At 38.6% G+C, this 13,527-nt stretch overlaps 1 protein-coding gene across 2 annotated transcripts in view; it reads right to left on the reverse strand.

Moving 5' to 3' along the window:
* The window catches only part of LOC136858071 (innexin inx3), a 116,690-nt gene extending 106,289 nt beyond the window's left edge, over window positions 1-10,401 (reverse strand). Inside the window, exon 1 of one of the 2 annotated variants that reach the window (XM_067137324.2) lies at window positions 10,287-10,401. The gene's annotated coding sequence lies outside the window, so the exon portion shown is untranslated. The remainder of the gene's footprint in view (window positions 1-10,286) is intronic. The other variant, XM_067137325.2, reaches the window with a different exon arrangement.
* Window positions 10,402-13,527: the final 3,126 nt, after the last annotated feature.

A 13,527-nucleotide genomic window follows, 5' to 3' on the forward strand; every position in this document is an offset into this window, starting at 1 on the left:
TACTTTATTATAAGACACGTCTAAAAATAAATCAATAATATATAAATACGAAGTATAGTAAACTTACACCTAATAAATGAATGGCAGCATCAAAACCCTTCAAGTACGTGCATTTTCTTGCCCGCCAATATTAGTTGCGGTATTATAACCTCAACAACTATTGGCTTCCGGTATTAATAAGCTACTCCAGAGTACGTATACGGAAAAAATTGCTTAACTTAATGCTGTATATTCCGTTAAAGTCAGTTTCTAGTAAACGCGCTATGAGAGCATTTAAATTAATTAAAACGTATTTAAGGAATTGGATGACCAACCAGAGACCGTCTAACTTGGGAACTCTAGGTATAGAGAAGAAATTTTTGTGGAATTTTAGCAAGACTTCAAGACGAGAGTAATAGATATACAGTATTTGCCGAAATGAAGGACAGGCGGATTAAACTCATTTACAAGAATATTGTTTAAGGCGACTTGTACGAAATACTATTTATTTCTTATTTATCTTATTAAATCTACATAACAATGAAATATATTGCAATTTTTATTCTAAAAGTATGTTGTTATTTCACAACTCCCGCGGCCTATTTCGTCTATATTTAAAAGTAAACCAAGAGCACGTAGGGTTATAGGTTGTTATAGGGTTTGTCCTATTTTCAGAGTCATTAATATAATACTGAATACAGATGTATGCGTCGAAAACAAAATTCCATATAATAATATGATTAAAACAGTTTAAATAAAATAAATCTCTGTCTACCCCCTTACTTAGTTCGCGCTTCGCCACTGCAGGTAGACTGGATTCGGTGCATCGTTTGTGATAAATGGTTACATGAAACCTGTACAGATTCAGAAAACATGTGCAATAACTGTGCTAAAGAACTTTGATACAAGGGTCATTCATACATCTGTTTTCATGTGGTTACAATAAGATCGTATGTGTCTATTCTTTGATAATCATAGTAAACATGCTTTATGAATTGTATTTAGACGATTTGTCCCCTGAATGGCATAAAACTACTGTAGTAGTCAAAACTCATCCAGATGTAATTGCCATCATACCCCGACGCTCGGGGTGAGATGACTAAACACATGTCTTTATAAATAAATGTCTAAAACATAAAATTACGAATGATTGGCATCGCTAACTGGTCTATATATAGAAACACTAGATAAAATATACTTGTTTTATGTCTAACTCAAACTCTCAGTTTTCATGTAAATGTTTGTCCTCAAAACACTAAGTTGGGCATCTTCCCCAGATCTACTCATATTATTGTCCAAACCACGATACTCAAAAAACAAAAAAACAAAAAAGAAAAGAAAACTGGAACATTCGGCGTATGGTTTAAATGGTGCAGCTTACGTGGAACAAAATAAAAAATAAAAAAAACAAACAACCGTACATCTGGTAACCCTAATTGGCTTCTCACCAAGGCGACCGCGATTCGAATTCCGGCAAATATGTTTGTGTGTGTGTGTGTGTGTACGTACACTGACGGAAAATTAAATCTCATCACCAACAACGAGTTGTTGATGCCAAGCTTACATTCGAAAGGCTTTCATTCAGTAACTCTGAATGAGAACGTAACTTCGAGCCTCCATGGCTCAGGCAGCTGTGCTCCGGCCTCTCACCGCTGGACTTCGTGGTTCAAACCCTGGTCACTCCATGTGAGATTTCTGCTGGGCAAAGAGGAGGCGGCACAGGTTTTTCTCCGCCTACTGTCATATTTTCCAGTATTATCTGTCAGTCATTAATCATTGTCCCAGAGGAGAGCGACAGGCCGGTAGATGGTGGCTTCATTCATTACATTCATGACTGGAATCAGGCGGTGGATTTTCATGTTCATTTTTCAAGAACGGAACTTTCTTGGTGGAAGAGGCAAATCTAACATTCCATAGAGTATCTGTGCAGCCTTATTGCCTTTGCCGATACACCACATGTCATACGCCAATCTCACATTTATGCTGTACATTTGTGCACTTGCTAACTTAGAAAACATAACAGATGTCTCTTTACCACAAACTGTACGTAACAAATTAATACTGGAGGCCAGTCCCTTCCTATTCGCTAACACACCGCCTGCATTTAGTAGCACTTTTTACTAGTTCCGAAATAGTTCGTAAGTCTACTATAATGTCCCCACTAAGTTTCTTAGCTTCAACAATGTCGTTACAGTTACTAGAGTTCTTACGCTCATAGGAGTCTAGACAAGAAGGCCTTTCCTTACTAGAAGAAGGTGGACTTTCCGCCATTATTCAGGCATGGTGTTTCACAGGGAACCCAGCAGTAATCCCATCTATAGGAGATGGATGGCAGCAGAAGAGTCAAATGACATCACAACAATGGTCAATGTCATGTTATTGTTGATTAGTTTTATGAGCTTTCGATATTGTTGGCCTTCACATTTAGTTTTCTTCCGACTCTACCATATTATAGCATCTAATGTATGTTCCCTGGAACGTAGGCCTATACACTAAGGGTACAACCTTACTATTTCTCCCCTGTTAATATTGAAGGTAGCGATTTTTAGTTTTCTCATTGTTGGATTCGATCCAGTGTCGCCAGCTATACTGTTTAGGGACCCTACTTGCCGATAAGACGTCTTACCGTTATTGTTAATCTGGCACGTTGGCAGTATACAGTCATGGTTTATTTCGTGATTTGCGAGAATGACGTATTGCCACTGCCGTATTGTTAAATTTAAAACATATTTTCTTTTTCTGTGGGACTGTAAATCTGTTTGGGTAATATCAGGTAAGTAGGATGGTATCACGTTCGAGTGATGTACTGTACCGGTACTGGGTGTGAAATTACGAACGCACCATTTTATTGTTTACGGTATTATTTCGTCCAATAATTAGGTATAGAATTCGATTAGGATGTCTGAGAAGCAAGAAAAATCTTCAAGAAGTCTTCCGAAAAGGAAAGCAGGACATTTCGTTAACAACCTAATGTAACCTAACCTTGTCTTTTCACAATTTTGGTATTGTTTGCAGACTTAGCCTTCGTGTATTCTTATTGACTTACGACATATGTACATGTAATGTATTTGCTTATGTGCATTATTACAGCGTGGTTTCTCACCAGTCCGACGAATATTAGCAAATTTCAAGAAGGGAGCTGAATTATTTACACACGGCAAACACCGGAAGAATACGGTTATACTAATGCGTATATCAAAATAAAGGCAGAAATATATAACAATAACACTCCAGTGGTCGCGCGGATCACAATAGTGATCCAGCCGTTTAGATTTTTCCGCTTCTGTTTTCTGGTATGACCCTGAGTACCTGTGTAACTTCCTCGCGCCCCATCCACTCTCTGATTACGCAGTAGTCTGCTTACCTTGACTGATGGTTGTTGCGTTATAAAGCAATTTATTCTTGTGGATCACAACTGTGATCCGTGCGACCACTAGCGTGACTTCTTTTGACTTTGTTTGTTTTCTTATTACGGTGTCTAATCTCAGTTCATGTGCATATATCTACTCCGTTTCATGAGTTTATATAAATTTTTGATATATAAGTACAAATGGATGACTATGAGAATATAAATCGATGACTGAATGCACCAGGCAGTGAGGTACCTTATGGAGGGAGTAAGTGAGACAAATCACAATGTCCGGTAATTTTTCAGGGATTGTTTATAAATGCACGCATAGTTATATTACATTTTACAGAAAAAAGTTCTTTTCACAATGCATAATCATATTCATTGAATAAATAGCATAGCATAGCCTTATATTACAAAGAAAGTACGTACGGATCACAATTGTGATACGCGCGACCACTGACGTGACTTTTCTTCGCGCGACCACTGGAGTGTTAAATTTAGTGAGGGTGATAGAGAGAGAGAGTATTTCCTTAAATCCTCATTAAGCTTGAAAACCGAGTTAACTATGAATATCTGGATTGATCATTTATTATCATTTACTTGGGTAAGGGAACCTCCGTTATTGATACTTACATTGAGGTTAGTTTGTTGATGGTTATGTCTCGTGATTTCAATATGTAACTAGTCAATTTGGCTGCAGTGACGAGCCATTAAAAAGAAAAGGATAGGACGGCACGAGTACTTCAAGCGATCGTTCCTTCAGGATTTTTTCTCATTTTTAATAATTATCTTCACATTTTTCCTTGTCGATATGGACCGATGACCACATGGTTTTGCACCTTAAGACAATCATGACAATAAACAGTGCCACTTAACACGACTGAACAATATTTCCATGCGAGCAATATTCGGCTTTGACTAAACAACGAAAGTCTAAAATCATGAATTCTATTATCATAGTCGGGACGGTAAAACTGTATAAGACATATTGAATGGAACTTGTATTCTCTATAACTTTTGTTATGGCATGTAATAATTTTCGATAGAACCAATAACAAAGGTATTTAAAAAATAAATTTTAGGCACCTGTCCCTAAGCTGCCATTTCATCCAGCGTGAATAAAAATTATAACCTAGACTGTTACACCTTATTCCCGGACTTTACATATCGATTTTCGTAAAATTCTGTTCACTCATTTTCTCGTTGTTCGGCGTTTATATGGACTTAGCAACAAAAATCGAAATTCGTGAATATCTCTGTTATCATAGGCAGTATGGTAAAAACGTACAATACATAAACGATTGGATATTTAATTCTATATAACTTTAGTTATGTAGTATTTATCGATAGGACGATTAATAACATAAACATTTGAAAATGACATCTTAGGCTTTCCCCTAAACTACCATTTCACTCAGCGTGAATAAAATTATTTATAGCTTAGGTTGTAGTGCCTCATTCCCTGCCTTCACACACCGATTTTAATGAAATTCTCTTCAGCCATTTTCTCGTGATGCCCGTATATACGTACATACATACATACATACATACATACATACATACATACATACATACATACATACACGACGGAAAATTAAAAAGGAAATTTCCTTGTTACTGTGGACGCGACCGATCAGAAATACCATTCTTTTTAAATTCTGGGCACTGTACATACAAAACTCTTATTTTATATATACTCATTTAGACTATTCGTCATATCGTTTAGCAATTCAGCTGGGGTTTTTCAAAGTTTCTATTCTATCACCTTGCTTTCAAGTGGAATACATGGAGTCAGGCATAGCGTGATGCACTTTGCAGAATGTTTTACACCGTAATATTCAAATTGTCACGTACAAATCACACCTTTAGCACTCACACGGCCATTTCTGAAATCGAGAGGAGTTGGACCCATAGACGCTGCCGTTGCCTACGATATCTCGAAGGCAACGACGCTGCTCATTCATGTAGCACCAGGGTAACCAACATGAAAAGCAGTGGTCAAAGAATAAATAGAGCAAAACCAAAGAAAATCTGCTGCAGCCGGGATAAACCGCCGAATGTACAACAGACAGAAGGGGAGGACTGGGGTATAATTTAATGGAATTTTTAAAAAAATCGTTATTTCGACTAATTTTCACTTCATGGTTCCCTTAATACCGGACGTGAAGTTCGACACTGATACGCCTGCCTAGTTGTAGTTATCATCGTCCACCAGTAAGTACCACTGCACTGAATTGGCTCTCTAACATGTCTTTCACTTCCTCTGAAGTCGACTTGCTTCGCGCGACGTTCTCACGAAAACCCAGCGGGACAGTCCCTTATCCGTCCCCAAACGAATTTTTTTTTCAGCCGACAGGGTGTTGACCTTGATGTTATTGCCCTTTAATATAGATCGTTTCTCATGAAATGAACCGGGAATCGATCTACATGTTATGTAAAAGTCAAAGTTAAAATAAGGTTCGGCGGAACATTTTTTGTTGCGACGAGGAAGATATTACTGATGATGAAAAAAGAGAGGGAAAACTAAAAACGTCCATAGTTGCACTACTTAAAGACTGAAATAACACATAAGAATGGGAACGTTTTTCAAGACATAGGCAGAGGCGAACGGCCAGCAGAAAAGTATAGGAGAGACTTAATCATAAGCAGCATTGTGCAATTGATCCTGACACCACCTATTGACATTGAAGGAAATCAGTGGTGATACGTTCAACTAACCTCTGTTCGAGGCAAAAATTCGTCTCTCAAGGCCAATAGTCCTTGAAGGTATAATAATAATAATAATAATAATAATAATAATAATAATAATAATAATAATAATAATAATAATAATAATAATAAACCAAACCCCATGGCACTGCAGCCCTTGAAAGATCTTGGCCTACCAAGCGACCGCTGCTCAGCCCGAAGGCCTGCAGATTACGAGGTGTCGTATGGTCAACACGACGATTCCTCTCGGCCGTTATTCTTGGCTTTCTAGACCGGGGCCTCTATCTCACCGTCCGATAGGTTCTCAATTCTAATCACATAGGCTGAGTGGACCTCGAACCAACCCTCAAGTCCAGGTAAAAATCCCTGACCTGGCCGGGAATCGAACCTGGGGCCTCCACGTAAGGGGCAGGCACGCTACCCCTACACCACGGGGCCGGTTAATAATAATAATAATAATAATAATAATAATAATAATAATAATAATAATGTGCAGAACAAATATGGAACTTGAAGACGATATTAAGGATTCGCCGAAGTGCCAGCACGATCGTCACCTTTGTGGATTTTAAGAAGGCGTATGACTCTGTGGACAGACAGACAGTATTTGATACTCTAGAAGAACTCAGAGTGGACAAGAAGACCAGAGCACTTATCCAGCAGACCCTCACAAACACGACCTCTGAAGTGAAATTCCTTGGAGAAATGTCTGAGCCTTTTGAAATATGTACGGGCGTTCGTCAAGGTGACAGCATCTCCCCTATTCTGTTTAACTTAGTTCTAGACAAAGTTATTAGAGAGTGGAAAAAGGATATCAAGGGTGTGAACATCGGAAATTTGGGAAGCAAGGTCAATGTGAAATGTTTAGCATTTGCTGATGATCTCGCAATCATTACTAAGACCAAGGATGAAACAAGGTATGCCATACAGAGACTACACAATATAGCATCAAAGGCAGGCCTCCAGATTTCCTACGAGAAAACTAAGTACATCGAAAATCTACGTCAAAATAGCAAAAGAACTCCGCTAGAGATGGAAAATGGCACAATTTCACAGGTGCCCTCCTTCAAATACCTTGGAGAAATTATACTACCATCAGGATTAGACAGTAGTGCCAATGTAGAAAGAAACACCAAACTACATAAGGCATACAGACTGACGTGGAATTACTACAACAAAAGAGTCATATCGCGTAATGCAAAATTACGACACTACAAGACAGTTGTATTTCCCGAAGCTTTATATGCCTCAGAAACCATGTGCTTAGGTGGTCACTCTAAAATTACAGAAATTGAAAAGCAGGAGCGGAAAATTCTCAGTAAAATTTATGGTCCTACGAGAGAAAATGGAATGTGGATTAAGAGGAGAACAGCGGACCTCTACTCCTTCACCGACAGGTTTACTGATGCCGTACGGAAAAGGCGCCTTAATTTCTATGGCCATATCTACAGAATGAACAGCGACAGACTAACTAAAAGATTATTCAAAGTAATCAACTCAAAGAAGATCAAAATAAAATGGCTAGAAGAAAGTAAGGCGGACCTCCAAGAAATAAATATCACAGACGACATCATGGAAAATCGTGGAGCTTTTGGAATAAAAGTAGCAGCCAATCATAAATTTAGTGAGAAACCAAAAAAGACAACTGGTAGGAAGTGGTCGACAGAACGCAAGATGCAACACAGTGCATTCATGAAGAGATTTTGGGAGGATAAGAAGGCACAAACCATCAAACCAACTAACAAGTTCAAACGCGCTCTATGAATGGGCATAACGAAGAAATAATAATAATAATAATAATAATAATAATAATAATAATAATAATAATAATAATAATAATAAACCAAACCCCGTGGCACTGCAGCTCTTGAAAGGTCTTGGCCTACCAAGCGACCGCTGCTTAGCCCGAAGGCCTGCAGATTACGAGGTGTCGTGTGGTCAACACGACGATTCTTCTCGGCCGTTATTCTTGGCTTTCTAGACCGGGGCCTCTATCTCACCGTCCGATAGCTTCTCAATTCTAATCACGTAGGCTGAGTGGACCTCGAACCAACCCTCAAGTCCAGGTAAAACTCCCTGACCTGGCAGGGAATCGAACCCGGGCCCTCCGCGAAAGAGGCAGGCACGCTACCCCTACACCACGGGGCCGGCTAATAATAATAATAATAATAATAATAATAATAATAATAATAATAATAAATATAAATTAGATCCTCAAATCTTAGAAGCAAACAACTTGTCGTAATCTTTGTAGACTTCAAAGAAGCTTATGCCTTCGTGGACAGAGAAACGCTCTTCAAAAGGCTACTCTTGAAGAATCTGGTACAGATAAAAAAAACCTTGGCATTATTAAAAGAAACATTTACAGAAACAAAATCCAAAATAAAATTTCGAGGAGAAGTCTCAGAACCGTTTGGAATCAAACCTGGAGTACGGCTCATTAACTGCATTTTGGATAAGTTAATAAGAGAATGGAACTTTAGACATTAAGAAAAATCCAACAGATCAGATTAGGATATAAAAAAGTTGAACATCAAACTTAATTTTCTAGCTTTGCGGACGACTTAGGGATATTTTACAAAAACATTGAAACAGCAACTGAGCAAATAAACTTTTCGAAATAAGCTGCTGAAAATAGACAGCAGGGTTACAAACTTATTTTGAGAATTCGTAACGAACATTAAGAATGTTCCAAAATTCCTAAACACAAGATGCGGCATAATTAGTTGAGTAAATATAATCAAGTAACTAAGAGAAATAATACAACCAAACGGCTTAGAAAAAGAAGGAAGGAAAAATAGAGCTCTGAAGATGGAATTGGCATATCAGTTTACGAAAGACATTTACAGTAAGATATCACTCTCAGTTAAAACAAAAATTCAACATTACAACACTCTCATAAAACGGAAATACCTTAATTCAGCAGAATGTTTAGTCCTAAACAAAAAAGAAGAAATTGAAGAATTAGAGAAAAGGGAAAGTTTACTAAGGAAAATACATGGACCAAGAGAAGTTGGAAGTACTTCGATGATAAAGAATAATAAAGAAATGTTCATACCTCCACATAGGGTTGGCGTCAGGAAGGGGATTCAGCCGTAAAACAGGGTCAAATCCAAATGTGAGACACAGTTCACACCCGCGACCCCACATATGTGGGAAAAGCGGTAAAAAAGAAGAAAAAGTTGTCAAGCTGAAAAAAATAAAATTACAAATCTGATGTCTTCAGAAAAAGAGAAAAGCATAATTTATTCTTTATGGTGACTTGGTTCGAATGAACCAGAAGAGACTGAAAAAAATGTATTTGACCATATTGAGAAAATTCCCAAAACACAAATAAATTGGTTCATCGAAGTGAAAAAGAGGATTGAGCAGAAATGAAGATTACGAAAGCATACAATATTCTAGATAGGCCTATATTACGAAATAGGATTAGAAAGTTAGAAAGACAGCGTGCAACTGTCTGGATGGATGAAAGAAAAAAAGAACGTAGTGAAAGGAAGAAGAAGTACTGGAGAGACAGAAAATCAAGAAAAGGGACGAAAATGTGAGGAAGTTTTTACGTGGTCCATACATACACGAAATTGAAGAAGGAATAGAAGAATTATGGGTGGATGAGTCTCAGATTGTAAGAGTGCTCGCTTTATGAGCTCATATTGGCGGGATCGATCCTGATTCAGTCCGGTGATTTTTAAAGGTGCTCAAATACAAATACGTTAGCCTCGTGTCAGTAGATTTACTGGCACGTAAAATAATTTATGCGGGACAAATTTTTGGCACCTCAGCAAAAATCGTAGAAGTAATTACGGGACGTAAAACCTATAATTTATAACGTATTATTATTATTATTATTATTATTATTATTATTATTATTATTATTATTAAATGTTCGGAAGTCCGGGTCCTGGGCTGAATGGACTTCGGTTCAGAGGGCCCCGAGTTCGATTCCCGACCGGGAATGGCTAATTCTCTGGCTCGGGATGTACTTTGTGTTTGTCTTCATACACTATTTTTCATATACGAGCATGCATTTATGTACAACGTGACTGAAATACGTTTCAACTCAATGTTCTTGCGCGCTAGTAGTGAATTCCTAACTAGCTACACAGCACAGCTGACTGTTCTTACAATAATTTTCATTTCCACTTGAATATAAAATATATTACTTCCTAAACGTTACTCGTCGTTGTACAATTCACTACCAGCAAGTTACAATCAAGAGCAAATAGTGTAAGCTGCTCAACCTTACCTTCGAGTGTCTGGACGGTAGATATCAGTTCAGATCACTGTGCCTCCGTTTGATGTAATGAATGCCATGCCGTAAGCAGACATGTCTTCCCCTACTGCCGATGAGTGTACACAGCTCATGAGGAAAAGTCACACAGTTGTTCGATTCAATTGAAACCTTGACAAGTTCCTTGGCCATCAGCCCATGTCTCGGTTTTCCTTATTTTTATTTTTTTTATTTTTTTTAGAATTGTGTGTCATCTGCATGCTTATGAGTACAGACAGGTGCAATATGAACAAAAAACATTTTACCAAAATATATTTTTTTCTCCGAAATATGAAAATATTAAAAGACATGTTAAAATACGAAATACATATTTTAATGCTAAATCTCTGTTCTGAACCACTTAGAAGAGGTGTACAACAAAACACGCCTGTAAACCAGTAAATCTTATAAAATATGATATAATAAGACGATTATCATGAAATATGAATATTACTAAAATATTAAGCAATGATGGTGCTTGTTGCTTAAAGGGGCCTAACATCTATGTCATCGGCCCAATAATTATAAGAAAACACGAAAAGATTGCGCGATATGAATTCTACTAATTGATAATTCTGTGTATTTATGGCGTTAGCAACCAAGGTTTGGAATATCAAATTTCATACTTTGCTTGTCCCTACTCATGAAGTATGTGGCAACCTGGAATACATGTTTTAGATCTTATAATATTTTGTCTCTTTCTTGGAATAATTATTGATTTGTGAATGTTACACAAATAATTCTAACAGTGCCAGGTTTCAAATATCCGATTTTCAGAATGGAACAATTTTCAAGTCATCCTGGAATGGTTATTAATTTACTTTTCTACAAAGTTGAGTGCTTAGGAGTGGATTTGGGACCATACCAGATGTATGCCTAAGTCTTTTCCGGTTTCATTAAGAGATAGCGAACAGTACGCAGATAAGAATTTGACGCATACGTCAGTTTGTCCATCTGACATCAACCTACCAACACACACAAGTTGAGTCCGCCAACACTAGCGTCCGTGTTGTATCGCTCAGTGATCATGATGACGTTTGTGCTTGAAGATGGTTTTCCGTGGTTTCCGATTTTCATATCAGGCAAATGCTGGGGCTGTACCTTAATTAAGGCTACGGCCGCTTCCTTCCCAATCCTAGCCCTTTCCTATCCCATCGTCGCTATAAGATCTATCTGTGTCGGTGCGACGTAAAGCCACTAGCAAAAAAAAGAAAAAACCCACAAAAGTGTGAAGACTCTTGAAGCCCGATAAAACTGTTAATGCACAACGATATCGCCAACAAATGATTGATTTAAATCGCGCATTAACCGAAAGACGACCGGAGTGGGGCAGAAGATATGGCAAAGTGATTTTGTTACACGACAATGTGCCGTGTCACACGGCAAAAGCAGTGAAAGACACCCGTTGATGGAAAAAGAAACTGTCGCCCTTAGAATATTGGCCGGCTGGGTAGGAGAGGTGGTGATATATAAAGTAGATTATATTTTTTTTTGCTAGTGGTTTTACGTCGCACCGACACATATAGGTCTTATGGCGACGATGGGACAGGAAAGGCCTAAGAATGGGAAGGAAGCGCCCGTGGCCTTAATTTAGGTACAGCCCCAGCATTTGCCTCGTGTGAAAATGGGAAACCACGGAAAACCATCTTCAGGGCTGCCGACAGTGGGGTTCGAACCCACTATCTCCCGGATGCGAGCTCACAGCTGCGCGCCCCTAACCGCACCGCAAATTGTATTGTAGGAGGCTCTGGATTTGCTCGCTTATTTCAGTCAAGCATCTTCTCTATTGACAGTAAATTCTCGTAAACTGGAGTATTTAGGGAATATCATGAGGAAAAGGCAAAAATATGCTTACTACAGCTGATTCTCTAGGGAAAGATAGAAATAAATAGAGGACGTGGTAGAAGAATCTCTTTGCTGAAGAACTTGAGAACATGGCTCAGTACAAGTTCAGAGGGACTTTTCAGATCATTTACAGAAAAAGAATGTGTTGCAATTGTATGTTACCGTCTGTTTCAGATGGAAGATAGTGAACAAATTGCCTGTTTTCCAGGTAGGAAGTCAGGTAACGCTACGTGTAACGTACATATTATTCTCTTGTTAGGTACGTCATTCACGGATTGACGGATTTTGTGCTGGCATGTTTGATGGGAAAGTTGAGGCTCTTACTGGTACTGCTCCCTCGTGGTTGTGTCTGTCTTTTTTTTTGCTAGTGGCTTTACGTCGCACCGATACAGATAGGTCTTATGGCGACGATGGGATAGAAAAGGCCTAGGAGTTGGAAGGAAGCGGCCGCGGCCTTAATTAAGGTACAGCCCCAGTATTTGCCTAGTGTGAAAATGGGAAACCACGGAAAACCATCTTCAGGGCTGCCGACAGTGGGGTTCGAACCCACTATCTCCCGGATGCAAGCTCACAGCCGCGCGCCCCTAACCGCATGGCCAACTCTCCCGGTGAGTTGTGTCTGTCTCGAGAATTACTAAGGAATTCTCAAACTTCTTCCGTGAGTGGTGCTAAAGCAATGCAAAATGGCAAGGTAACAACCGTTATTATGAAGTGGAAAAACAGCCAAGTTTGGATGATCACTAAACACACCAAGACAATATTCATGCTAAAGGCAGAACTTACGGAAGAGGGAACAATGTTAGGAAGTCCTCGATAGTAATCGATTACAGTGCTATGAAAAGCAGTATAGATTTACTGTGTCTATTACTCTGTCATCTTATCATGCACCTCTGCGCAAGACGGGTACACTGATACTACAAGGTCGCAAAAAAGATCCAGCTCTGTAACTTCCGCCAGCAAGTAGCGGCGAGAATGTTCTGATTCCGACAGATTCTACTGGCACGACGCCAGACAGGAATAACAATTTCCTGGAAAGGTTACAATAACTCACTGACGAGAAATATTGCAGTTACACTGATTAATAATTTATTGCAGTAAAAAAAAAACACTTTTTGAAACAACATAACATTCTCTTCCAGGAAAGGTTGTAGACACTGTGAAGAATACAGATTATAGACGCATTATCGGTAGTAATGAAGCTTATAAGAAAATAAATGCCAAGCGTTTGCAAGTCATGTCAAGCTGTAGTTGCGTATCAATCCCTTCAGCCGTGTTAACACTGAACTGGTTCTTGTTTCCATCCAAGAATTATTTTAAACAGATCTTATGCCGTTTTGTGACCATTTTTCGTCTTTTTCTATATTTATTTTTC

This window comes from Anabrus simplex, chromosome 1 (genome assembly GCF_040414725.1).
Source record: "Anabrus simplex isolate iqAnaSimp1 chromosome 1, ASM4041472v1, whole genome shotgun sequence".
NCBI classification, from domain to species: Eukaryota; Metazoa; Arthropoda; class Insecta; order Orthoptera; family Tettigoniidae; genus Anabrus; species Anabrus simplex.